Raw genomic sequence first — 13,597 nt, 5'->3', positions numbered from 1 at the left:
GAAGCTATCTGCTGATTTTGAGTTTGATTTGTTTAATAAAAGGGACAATACATATCAATGAACATATCCATGTAAATATGTAAGATAATAACTGAAAGCTAATTTCCATTTTTAGTCCCTTGTGCAGGATTCTGCTAAAATAAAATTCCCCAAATGACTTAAAAGTAGCCTATTTTGACCTAAATTCTGAAATTTATGACAAGTGTACCATATCAATAAAAAAAAATTCCCATGTTAAAAACGTATGCTAAATTTAACTACTTTTTTTGTGTTTCAGTCTTGGCGCTATTTAATATGACTTTCAAAGTATTTTGGGACTAGGATATGACCATTATATTTTCCAAAAATTTCTGTCAAATGAAATGAATAATTAGTCATTAATTGCATGTTCTCAGACTACACACAGTTTTCAGTCTAATATTGGAATACCCAAAGAATATTAAGTGTCCCTACTTAACGCATCCACTGTTTTGTCCTTCAGCATTTTTATTAAGATTGTCTACTTGCTATTCGACACTCGTCTGTTGTTTGGTTGCAGGAGACGGACTCCCTCAAGTCGACCAACAAGATCTGCCGCCAGCTGATTTACCACCTGACGCCTCACTCCAAGTGGACCAGGCAAAGTGTTCCCAGGAGGAAATCTCAGGCCTGGTGAGTGCATTGTCACATCAACACTCTTCATTTGGAAGCTCTCTGTCATGCCAGGCACATCCTCACTGTAAACATCTTCGCCTCCCATAAATCCTCCTTAAAGCCCTTTGGAAATATTAATCTGACTTAGTGTACAGAGGTTTGGAAAGGCGCTCTTTGCCCTTCCATTTTGTAACCTGCAGCACTTTTTATATGGAAGTAGTGACGAAAAAATCTGGGTCAGGGTCAGTATTAGAGACTAAGCCATAATTAATCTAAAGTTTCAGAGCTGCAGTCACATAAGTGAAAATTCTGCCATGATCCAAATGAAATGTAGATTGCAGAATCCTAGAAATGACATGATATATTCAACATAATGAAGTTGTGGAAATGAAAGACTGACTCTCCTTTTTCCAAATGGATTGGACGTCTCATGATGTCAGTGGCAATCAATGAGTTAATGTCAATAACAGTTCTAACTTGGTGTGAAACTTAACATAGAACATAAATATATACTGTAATATGTACTTAAAATAACCAAAAAACTGCCTGAGAAATGTTTGCTTGCTAAATGGTAATAAAAAATACACCATATAACAAGACAGAGGTGATAACTACCACAGGGCAGTATTCTTTATCCTCTGCAAAGAATGAATATCATTACTGCTGAGATATTTTACGTGAGTCCATGTCTCTGTCTTATACTGCCGACATGGGCTAGAGTATCTATTGTTTTTTTGTTTTTGTTTTTTTAAATAATGGAAAATATCAATTCATTTTCTCTACACAAGATTTTAAGAAGCGACCGTTGGCTAACAAGTTCCAAACCCTAACGGGCTAAATCACTTTCACTGAAAATATCACAAGCAACAACACGAACAACACACTGAACTCCGTAGCCAATTATTTGCGGAAGAAATACAACGTCGCTGAAAGCTCTTTGAGGTGTTTAAGGACAGTGTAACTACAGTCGTGTCATTCCAGCCTTCATCTCGCCATGTTTGCAAACAACAATAGGCTCATTAGTGAGGTCTGCTCCTTTCGCAGCAGTTCACGCAGGAAGTAAGTCTCATTAAAATGGGCTGGCAGGAACCTGTTCACAGGATTTGCACTTAAAAGGCCCCTTTTTGGTATTGTTTGGGAAGTAACAAGAAGGGTGGCTGTTAATTGATGCCCAAGAAATCTGTTAATGGAGTCCAATTCATTGTTGATTAATTGTGACTTGCAGCTAAAATGAATATGAGCATCCTTCCCTCTTCTCTAAATTAAGCCTCATATATTGTGCATGTTTTAAAAATTAATTTGAATTACCTGTCTTGGGAAAGCATTGATGAAAAAGTAGGTTTGTATGCATGGAGGCAGGTATGTAATATTACAATTTCAGAGGACAGGGAAATGAAAGAGTTCAGGGATTTTTCTCGTCTTAATTGTATAATACGCAGATTTGCGCATTTAGTATTTTAACAAGTAGTACTATTTTCATAAATAACTGTCTCTAAAAAGTACGAAGTGATGAATGGTGCTTTCATTGCTAGAAGCCTGTCAGATATCTCTGCATCTCCGGAGAAATTTTTGAAGGATTGTGCTCGCCATCTTACATTTTAGAAATAGTTTTAAAAAGTTCCCAAGTCATTAAAAATACATGAAGCTTGAACCACCATCCTTCCATTTCTTACCCCTTTTACACTAACAGAGAAACGTCTACCTGCAGGCTATTCACATTGTTTGTGGATCCAATTAAATCAAATAGGTCTTACTTTTAAATGTGAAATAATTGATCTTTTTGTGAGGTTCGACGAGTTCATTCAGGCGTGCAGCTGGCTTTAGCATCAGTTCTCAACTGATCCCATACAGTATGCTGGCAGGATTCACGAACAGTGATTGAATGTTCTTCCTTCCTTCCTTCCAACATAATGGCACATTTTCCAAGATAGAAAACAAAGCTCTTAGCAGATGGCTTGATGAAGGATTCCACCGTTGGCTTCAGGGTTATGTTATGTTTGACATCTCATATGAGACGCATCATCTGAATAAATAAAATTAGCAATCTTAATGTCGCAGCAAATATAACAAAGAATCCTTTTCCCTTTTGTGTACTTTTCGGGTGCAGGTGTGAAGTTACCGTTGTAATGAGACATGCTAGGCATAATGAGCGCACTAAACATTTGCCATTGATAAGCTACTCCATCACACGTCTCTTAAGGGCCGCTCGGGTAGCAAAGCAATGAAATCGGGAGACTTTTCTTCGTCATGCAAAACACGTGATGGAATAAAAATGACAGAAAGCAAATAAAACAAACACCCACGCGTTTGACAGGCAATTTTCAGCAATCTCTTTGCGCAAAATTGTTCTTTTATGCTCGCCGGGTACGCTACGAATGCACCAATGATTTGATTTCACGTGACAAACTAGATGCTCATGAGCAAGAGGCACTGCGACAGACCACACAGAAAACAGTTTGCCTTACATAACTGTATATCGTGGAGGGGAGCGCCCTAGTCCGCTTTAGTATGTCAAGAAATAGTTATGAAACCAGCATGGAAATGCACAGCCCCGAATACAGTACAAATGGGCTCCACTGATCTTTATCATCCTTGCGGGGATTTGCATCATCAAGGTCAGCATGTTTCACGTTACCCTCAAGGCTGCTTTACGGTTTAACAGACAATCAATAGGAGGTTAAGAGCAGTTTAATCCCGGAATAGAAAAAAGACATGAATACTAGTCTTGCGTAAATATTAGATTTCCCTGTTACAGGCAATCTTATTTGCCTTTCATAATTTTTTACATTTCATGGGCTAAATCAGGTCATTCTGACCCCATGCCTTGAAAACTGGACTTCCCTGTTCATCGCCATCTTCCAGGAGCTTTAAGTCCACCACTGGAAGCCTTCAATTATTCATGTTCATGGTTATGAGGTCACACAAAGCATTCTAAAGATGCTTTCAGATATAAATACTGCAGCATTAATGTGCAATGTGACCCGGAATTTTTACAGGAAAAGTGTCTTTCAGACACAGGGCCGCGTGCCAGAAATTTCCCGGCTTGCTCCTTTTAACACATGGCAGACTGAGTCGGTGCACTCGCAGGATTCTAAAAACAGACTAAACAATTACATTTTCTTATTTCAAGACAAAAAAAGAACATAAAACACATGCTGTCACTTGCAACTCAGCAGTGTTGCGAGTCGTACAGAATCCCTTTTAAAAGTTTGACAGTCTCTTGCTCCGACCTAAGATCGAGCAACTGTCAGGGTTTGCTGTCTAAATAATCGGCGATCTTGATTGTTTTGTAGAGTATGTTCTTTGCTTGCTGCTTGTCCAAAATTATGTTGTATTACCCCTTGGAACAAAATAGCACGGTAATGGTATAAAAGCTATGTACTCAATCGTCAATCCTAGTCTTCAGAAAACAAAACCTACTCTGGATAATCCAAACTTGTGACTCTGTTGCAATATTGGTGAAAAGAGCATGAGGGTCCATTTGATCAAATTAGGCACCTCAGGTAGATGATGAAAAGCAATTGGCTCTCCTCAGAAGTACTCAAGTGGCAGTAAACAGTAAACTTCCAGTTTTTTACCTAGGTCTACAATGTCTTGTGTGTCTTGTCTGTCTTGCTACTGCAACCAAGAAATTAACGAATACGGGATGAAATACAGTTCTAATCTAATCTAAAATAGGCTAAAACCCAGTGAAATACATTAATTGCAAGTCATGATTTGACTAAATGACAATAGCATCCAAACTTACTGTATGTCCAATAGACTTTATAATGTTTTCAGTTGCTCTGTACACCCTTGTGGGTGGGGAGGGACCACTATCTTAAAGAATACTCCCGTTATCCCCCAGGCCAGACAACATGTGACTTTGAACATATTTGGTAGGCAGCTTTGACAGAGTTAACCTCCTCTAGGGCCTGACTTTACTGTCTCATCAAAGGTCGATGTGTTGACTCAACATACAGTTCCAAGGCATTTTGTCTTGCTTCCACAAATAGTGCCTGCACTTGGCCGCATGCATACAATTAGCCAGAAGGCCAAAACATCTATTATTCCAAACACTAGATAAGCACCACCTCAGATTTTTTTTAACCGGAGAGTTACTATACAGCAGCACAAAGTAGAGAAATTGTGTGGCGTATCTATTTTGCCCGGGAGGTATTCGAGGCTCGGAAAACAGGGATGTAAAATTTCGCTTAAGATATGAATCGATGATCCGTTCCAGAATAAGTGTAACGCAAGATACTGCAGACAAGAAAGCACTCAGAAAAAGGAGAATCTGGTCGAGGTCTCGCCTCCAGAGGAAAAAATCTACTGCTGCGTGATGACACTGCGATGATCTGTAATGCTTGCTAGGGGATGATTAAAATTTTCCACGCCCAAAAGCAAAACTGAAACGAGACATTTTAATTTTAATCATCATGCGAAAATAATTGGAGTCTGTTTTTTTTTAGTAAAACTGGGAGTTCTTCGCATATCAGATAGTCAGAAGTCTGTCAGGGGGTTACAGCGTTGTCATACCGCTTTGTGCTTTTAGCAGAAAGTGCTCAGCAATCCAAAGTTGGTCTAAAGCGGTTAAGTTGTAATGAAGACCAAAGTTACTGATACAAATATTATGCAAATGAGGGCAAATTATAGAATCTTGCACTGTCACAACAATGGCGCAACAGCCAGCTGAGCACTTAATTTTAACTGTGTTTAGGTTTCGCAAAAGAGTTGCCCTTTATCTATTAGCGTCTTCTCAAATGTATAACCCATGTGAACCGAGTTAAAACATATTTATATTCAATCAAAAAGTAGCCAACCGCTCCTCCCCCAAAAGCTTGATTTTAGGGATAGAGAGGAAACAGCTTGTGCGAGAAAATTCCACCAGTCAACGCTCACCCAGAGCGGGTGACACCTGCCCAAACAGCTGTCACATCCGCATCTCCTCTCACTCTCATCATCAGACGACGCAAAGCTCTAAAGCACTAAATGCTGCAGAAGCACACCAGCTGAGCGACGTCTTCTGCTCGGAGACAAAGGCTGTGTAATTGCCACGTATTCCTCGATTGCTCTGCCGTAATGTGAATTCAAGGCAAACAAGGTTAAGCTGTCTTCTGAAGCCACTCTAATTTCTTCTTCTGCAAGGCCGTTCGTTCCGTAAAATGAGCCGCTGCAGTAAAAAAATAAAAAAAAGGCATGAAATTGTGTCTGCAATCATAGTCTAATCTCAAAAAGAAATGCAATAATCATATAAACATTCACACTTATTACAAAATATTAAAAGTATCTCCCAGGGATGCGGCAAGATGTGCAACAGTGCAGTGGATGAAAAATGAAATTACATTCATAATATATTAAATATACCTATACAACACAACTGTTGCATACATTCATAGTCTCTTATCTTGAATTGTACCTGCACATTGGAGGTAAAGAGGCCAATCCGTTCTCAAAACATCACAAAATTCCTGTTCTGATCTCTGTGACTTTCGACTTCATTAGACCAAATTTTAAACAAATTCAATCCCTTAATTCTCTCTTGATTTATCTTGAACAAATACAGCCAGACATAAAAACCAAATACATAACCTCTGCCATCTGTATTTTTCATCTACTCGCGGAAATGAATAACTCATAGTATATAACTCCCACGACTCTTGTGAGGATAGGCGGAGCGGAAAATGAATGAATTTTCCAATTAATTCTAATTGGCTGGTTCTCAATGCCTTTTTTGTGTCATTGACGGCAATAGGTGTACAGCCCATTTTGACTGTTAGAGAGGGCAATGAAGGAAAGTTCATTAAATCTTTTCCTTGCCCTAAAATCAGAGAGAATTCTCCAGTGATTTTTAAGCGCGTCGAGAAAAAAGGAAGGGTGTGCATGTGACTGTAAGAACTCTAATCAGCAACCTTGCAGTGATGCCTCCTCCTCCTCCTCTATCTCGGCGTTTGACAGTGTTTCCCCAGAGCCTAAGCTCCAACTGCAGAAATGCTTTGTGTGGCACCAGCTCAAGAAAATTGACTCTTTACTGTAACTGAAGTGAACCCCGCAGTCAAAGAACAGAGGAAGACAACCAATGCAATATCACAGAAGGATTGTTAACAAGAAACCTTAGCAGTTAAAATAAAAGTGAGGGTAGAAAAATCTATTTTCATAGCTGATCTGTACTCAATGTTTAGTCACCCGTACATTTCTGGACTAAACTGTGCGTAGAATTTATTAAACTGTGGCTATAGATTTTTGGACTTTCGGATATTTGTCACAAGTTTGAAGCTTTTTAACTACAGTAAATAAAACCACCAGGCAAACCTGTTGAGTGGAACAATTTCTCATTAGATACTAACAATGGTAAAAGACCGTTATGTAAAGACAGCTTACCTGTCAATTTATATTTTTTTCCAGTATATTATACTGTTTTTTTGATCATTTAAAATTGTGGATGCCGTATAACAACTTTTTTACGGAAAAACCTTTACATTTTTTTTGTAAAACCGATCTGGTTTTACCCATTTTCGTTCAAATCCGGATCGTCTCGGTCACTAGTAGCAGACGAAAACGTCATTGTCAACTGCTAATATTGTCATGCTTTAGCATAATATGCTCATGCACATTTCCTTTCACACGTCCGCCTTTTCACTATATAAATATAGCGCGTAGCAAGCAATGTACCCAGACCGTCAAGCTGTCAGCATCATACAGCAACATCTACAGAATCTTCAATTTAGTGCCACTGATTGGGCACCCCATCCACTTTGGAGAAAATTTTAGACTTAAGTGCGCCCTATGTGAATAAATATGTTCTGCGTACGGGTTTTTTATCACTTAATAAGGGGAGTAATTGGCTGAGGTTGACAGATATGAGACAGCTTTTCTTGAAGAGGTATCACCAGAAATCACTTTGATACTAAAAATATAATTGATTTTTTTGCATTATTTTTACTGGATGAAAAATTCTGGCATCTGTAGCTGCAAAACATATCTTGATCAGATCAGACATCAAAAAGTCAGCATCGGGACATCCTTAGTGCAGGTTAGTGAACTGTGGGTACTCTTTAATAATCTGAGGGTACAGGGTAGAAAACTGTAGCTACAAACTAGCAAATTTTTTGAGGACCAACTTCTTTGTATGCAGTAAGAATGTCGGCCCATTGCACCACAGTGCCGATCGATCCGAGAAATAAACAAGTCAAGAAAAGAAGTCAAGGAAGCAGATCGATGGATTTGATCCCTGTGGCGCGGCCTCTATTCCTCACGTGTTTTTACTTCCGTCTCTGACGCAGGAAGCATTCAATTTGTTTTGCAGATCATTATTTGATCTCTAGGAATCCTACCTGGAAAAGGTTTTTGTGGAAATACGTGCCAAATACACGAAATTTGTCGACATTCTTATTGTGTTAAACAAAAATTACTTTTACGATTAGTTGCTAGCATGTTTCATTGGTAGAGTGAGTGCCATAAACAGCGATAGACGTCTAATCCATTTTGGCTGGGAGCGATTGAATAGGGGTTAAAATCTTAGTAATCCTATTTTATGTAATATTTTCACATTGGAAAAGTCATTTAAAAACAATATATAAAGCCTCATCGTTCTGGCATCTTACAAATATAATTAATTTCAGTATAACTTACTGACTGAAAAAACTGATTCAGGATGTATCCTTCCTTGCTGTCGATATTTAGCTGGAAGAGGCTCCAGCACCCCCGCTGTCCTCGTCAGGATAAGCGGTCAAATAAATGGATGAAGGCGTATGAATGACTAAAACAAAAAGGGTGCATTTGTCTACCAAAATAAACTAGTTGGCAAGCTTCAGTTTTGTAATATAAACAATTTTGGCTCATGTCCCTGTGCTTTGCTGCTGTTCCACACTCAACCCTGTTAAAAATAAATGAATAGACACATAAAGAGCCAGGGTTAATTGTGTTGTGTGTCGATGGCTGCCTCAGGCTCGTGTAAAAGAAGTTAGCAGCTTCTCAGTTCTTAGAAAGTCGACAACTCATCCCTGCCACATTATCGTGATATATGATTTGTCAAGGGAAATGCACATTCTATTCTTCATTCATTGGTCAATCAATCCAATTTTTAATAGTTTTACATATTTATGTAGATTTGCACAGCCCAAAATCCAAATGTCCTACCTCACCCTAGGGGGCAAATAACACTCACCATCACTGGACACACTAACATGATGTTTAGATTCATTAAAAATAACCAGACCACAAAGAAAGGCTATCCAATTAAAAGAGTAGCTGACTACATCCAAGGATTTTTACGTGCAAATTGGCTAAAAATGTTGAGGTCACAATTTTCTCATGATCCTACAGATTAATGATTGCGGTTATAATGACAAATTCATATTTTGTAATGATATAAATGTTATGAAGTTGTATTTCCTCAAAGAAAAAGTAATATTTACACCAGAAAGCTTATGAGTTTATTATGATTTTGTTTTAATGACACTTTTCCTATAAAGAGTTGTATATTTTTCCATGAAGGATAGAAAAATAACAAATACATTTTGTCAGGATAGTATTAGATGAAAATATCCAATACAATTCAATTGGTACAATATTTTGGCTCTTTTTTTTTTTACAAAACAATGAAATGCAACAGTTTGGTGCCGTCATATTGTTCATACGAATTTGGGGGGATTAGTATATTACTTACTAATATAACCCGTGGATAACACCAGGTTGCATTCTAAATGTTTTTTCTTCAGGGAGGAAAATCATCCAGACTTATTTTAAATGAACGGGTCCACAAGTTAAAGTACTCAACCTCCTCTGAAACAAAAAAAACACACACAAACCACTGCTTTGAACTCTGCATATTATTCATTCATGACAGTAAATGAAGAGGAACATATTGTCAGCGTGGGAGGACAGTCATTACAAGTTTCTTCTGCCGCATGCTTTTAACTGTCACCCTTGAGGCATCATATAGATAGATGGCTTGCTGAATCTTTGAGGGTAAAAATGGCAATGTGCTTCGACACCCCCGGACTGCAACCAAGCGGGGCTTAAACCGCTGCCACTCTTAAACACATAAATGACGTGGTAGGGTTTGACTCGAAACAAACGAAGATGAGAGTGACCAGAGAAATTGATCGTGGCATTTACAAATTAGACGCATTTACTACCTTGTAGGGGAGTAATCCATCACAAACCTGGCCTTAATAAAAATCTATAATTTTTCTCCCATAAATGACATTTTGTTCCTCTTTGCATTTAGCGAAAGCAACTAAGAATATTTTAGGAAATATTTAACGAAAAAAGCCTCAGATGACAGTAACATTTTGCGAGCTTAAATGAAAGATCGCAGTATAAGCTCTTTATACTTTGTTTTTGTTTTTTTAGAAGTAAAATAAATTTTCAAAAATCAATTATTCATGTTTTGCTATTTTTCTCAATAAAAATATGGTTCAGTTAAAAGAAATAAATATATTCATGTAAAAATACAGTTTTTAAATCATCAGTCCTGATCAGATTTTATTATTATAAATACAATGTCAATATAAACTAAATTAATAGACTTAAATTGAATAAAACACAAATACAAACTTTTAACAGTCACAAATAACACGCTAAAGTATTTATTATAGTGTTTAACTCATTGCATGGCATTGGCAGAGACAGACGTCCAATACACTCATTCAATTAAAATGGATGGGTCATTTATCGCCGTCATTGGCACCCAATGAGTTACTAAATCATAATTTGTGCATTCCAAGGTTAAAACACTAGGCACACTTGCTATAATGGCATTGTGAAAACACAGTTTCATTAGGCCACACTTATTCGAAGTTGCACCGGTCTTTCCGACACGTTGGTCCCGCTCTATTTCAATATCACCAAAGCCCCAGACGCTTCTTTTCCCACCTCTGGGCTTTATGTAACCACACAACAGTGAGCACCCTTGCTCCGTGCGTGAAAGTTAACAACATCCCCGAGGAAAGTCGAGCTATGAAAAGCAATTAGACTGTCTGCTCTACCCATATGTGAGCAGCCAATAGTTTGACACGCGAGACTCTGCGCTTATTAGATCCCTGCGCTGTTGTGTCAATAAAGGCATTTTGCGTGATCTTAGTTTACTTGGTCCAATCTCCGTCTGACCCATTTTCAACCGGGAGTCGATAGTAGCAAGTGATCGATTCTTAAATAGATAAAGTAATGAAGGCCGGTGAATGGGAGGAATGTAAAGATGAATAAGGAAAAAATCATAGATTCATAGAATGAGAAAAAAGTGAATTGTTGGAAACGGGTTGGGTTGTAATGATGCTTCGATCTGAGACTACATTGATTGGCGAACTAATCGAGTGCCATTGACTCACTGCTAACTAACTCCCAGTTCAAATGGATTGGACGTCTGCTAGTGATAAACTGGCTTAAACTCACAAAAATGCTATTTTTGCACTGATAGAATTTTTGTCTCCCAAGACGCCCAATCCATTTAAAGTGGGGGAGATTCTCAGCAAATTTTTATTCTTTGTATCAACTGATTAATTCATTCACTCCAAGGTAGTCAGGCCTGTGTCACACTGGCGCTTGTTAATGATAATGGAGCGTAATGCACAAAAGCGTCTCTTCAGAAATTTCCAAACGTGGCCAAACCAGCAGATTGTGGGTGGCAAGTATGGCCACGCAGCCCCGAGGCAGTGTGCTTGGAAGCAAAGTCTGGAGTCGTCTCTTCTTATCTCATTAAAAAAGACCACCACACCACCCACTTGCAGTCATTGTACAAACCTCGCCTGTCTTTGGTAGTTGTGCAGGATATCATTTCCACAGACAAACAGGTGGGAGGCTCTCTCGCTGAGCAAACGCTTGCTATAAATACATTGTTAACACTTGGAATTACTCATCAGTGTAAACATGTTCTAAACTAGACCGTTTGAGTTTGGCCATTATTTTTTGGGATGGAATAGTTCCCGCAACGTTTGTAGACAATTGCCCAATGCCGGAGGAGAATTGCAATACAGGCAGCGTTGAATAATCATTTTTTCCTGCCACTGACAGTGATCGATGTCCAATCTTTCTGAATTAGGTTAGGCTGGCGGGGAATGATCGCAATTGAAGTGATTGAGTAATGGGGGGCTGCCTATTCTTCCTGTCGCCAAATCGGCTAAGTGCCGATGCTCATTGTGTTCTTCTCCGAAGAAAGATGTCAATGTGCCACATTTAAAGGGGATGGGAGACACCACTGTGATTGGTAACAAAACAAACATTCTATTGCTAATTGCTAAAGTACTGAATATAATAGAAAAGTCTTGGTTCCGTGATCATAAAACATTATTTTTTGGTTCTTGAATCATTGGTCCAATACCAAAAATTTGCTGACATTTTTTGGGTGGTAATGGATGAGTTAAAAAAAAAGGTGAACATAAAAAAATACAAATATTTAATACACCATTGGCTAAAAATCTGTTGTAGAGTTAATTGTAGCACTATAAAGTTTGATCAATAGCTGTAAAACACTCATAGGATTAAGATAATAACAAAAACAAGATTAGAAGACCAGAGAATTCTTGCGATACGAACATTATTTCTCCAAAAAATCTGAATAAATTCGACTATGTGAACAATGAGCCGTCCCTTTAATCATCTCTCTAATCACTCTGCTGGTTTTGCATCTTATTTCTCCAACAGAGACTAAACTGTGACAGATGCCCATATTTCTATGCTAATTAATTCACAGGGAGCGCATCCGAAGGGACAAATGCGAGCTCATTAGCCCAAAACTTTAGCCAGTTCCCCAAAAATATGCTTTTGACAATCTGTGTTGTTGTTTTGAACTTGTTTTAAGAAGTCATGGCCTCCAGCGAATCCCAGTAGAACGTCGTCTTCAGAATGCAACCCAACTCTCCTTGAATGTCAGTTTTCAGAGGCACTCTAATCCCTAGGGTAAAACCCAAAGCCCAACAAACCAAATACAACATACGTGTTATGAATTGGCTTTTGCCTCATTTATCCTGTACTCTACACTGCGAATTCATCCGTTATTTTTCCGCCTCTGATTTCACTGCTTTTTCCAAATTAAGTCTTGTCGTGATATTCGTACCCAGGAGACACAAGTCATTACTTGAGAGCGAGACATATTCAAATGCTAATTCTCTCATTACAATATTGATCGCAGAGCTTGTTATACTCTGTAAGAGCTTACGGGCTCCTTTCTCTTTTCTTTTTTTCTTTTCTTTTTGCATACTTTGAAATTCCCGCAGTCAAGTGGGTCAGCGTGGAAAGCTCCGCTAGAGTTCCTTTGAAATCAGTATAGGGTAGTTAAAAAAAGACACAACTCATTTCCTCCTGGGGGAGATAGAGCAGTGGTTTGCAAGCTTTTTTACTCTAAATGCAACGATTGGACATCTATTGTGGTCTATCATCATTAATAGTTATTGATATGTGTGACATGTTTTTAAAAAAAATGTATTTCATGAATTCATATCAAATCACAGCAGATGGATAATTGGAGGCAAGACATTTGAAAGTATATCTTCGTCTGCCGGCGCCCATTTTTGTGTGCGGTCGATTGGTCGCCGACTTTTGGTCACCGGTCTTTTGGTCGCCGGTCTTTTGGTCGCCGGTCTTTTGGTCGCCCCGACCGCGACAACGGGCGACCAAAAGACCGGCGACAAAACAAGGTAAAACAACACGGTCTACGCATCAATAAAAGCCAACAATGGCCCTGAGCAGTTTCACTGAGCGGACATGTGAGTGTATAAGAGTTTGTATGTACATGAGTTGTCCCCTTAGGAAGGGACGTCAGTCAGGGTCTTAACAAGTTCTCCAACAAAAAACAATAAAAGTCCGGGAAATTTGGAGCTTTTCTTTAGCCTAATAATTACTAGGGCATTAAGTATGACTAAATAGTAATTCACAGTTTGTATTTAGGGAATTTGAGCAACGATTTTAAAGGGTAATTATCACTTACCTTCCGGGCGACCAAAAGACCGGCGACCAAAAGATCGGCGACCAAAAGACCGGCGACTAA

This window comes from Stigmatopora argus, chromosome 16 (assembly GCF_051989625.1).
Source record: "Stigmatopora argus isolate UIUO_Sarg chromosome 16, RoL_Sarg_1.0, whole genome shotgun sequence".
NCBI classification, from domain to species: domain Eukaryota; kingdom Metazoa; phylum Chordata; class Actinopteri; order Syngnathiformes; family Syngnathidae; genus Stigmatopora; species Stigmatopora argus.
This window is presented reverse-complemented; position numbering follows the sequence as displayed.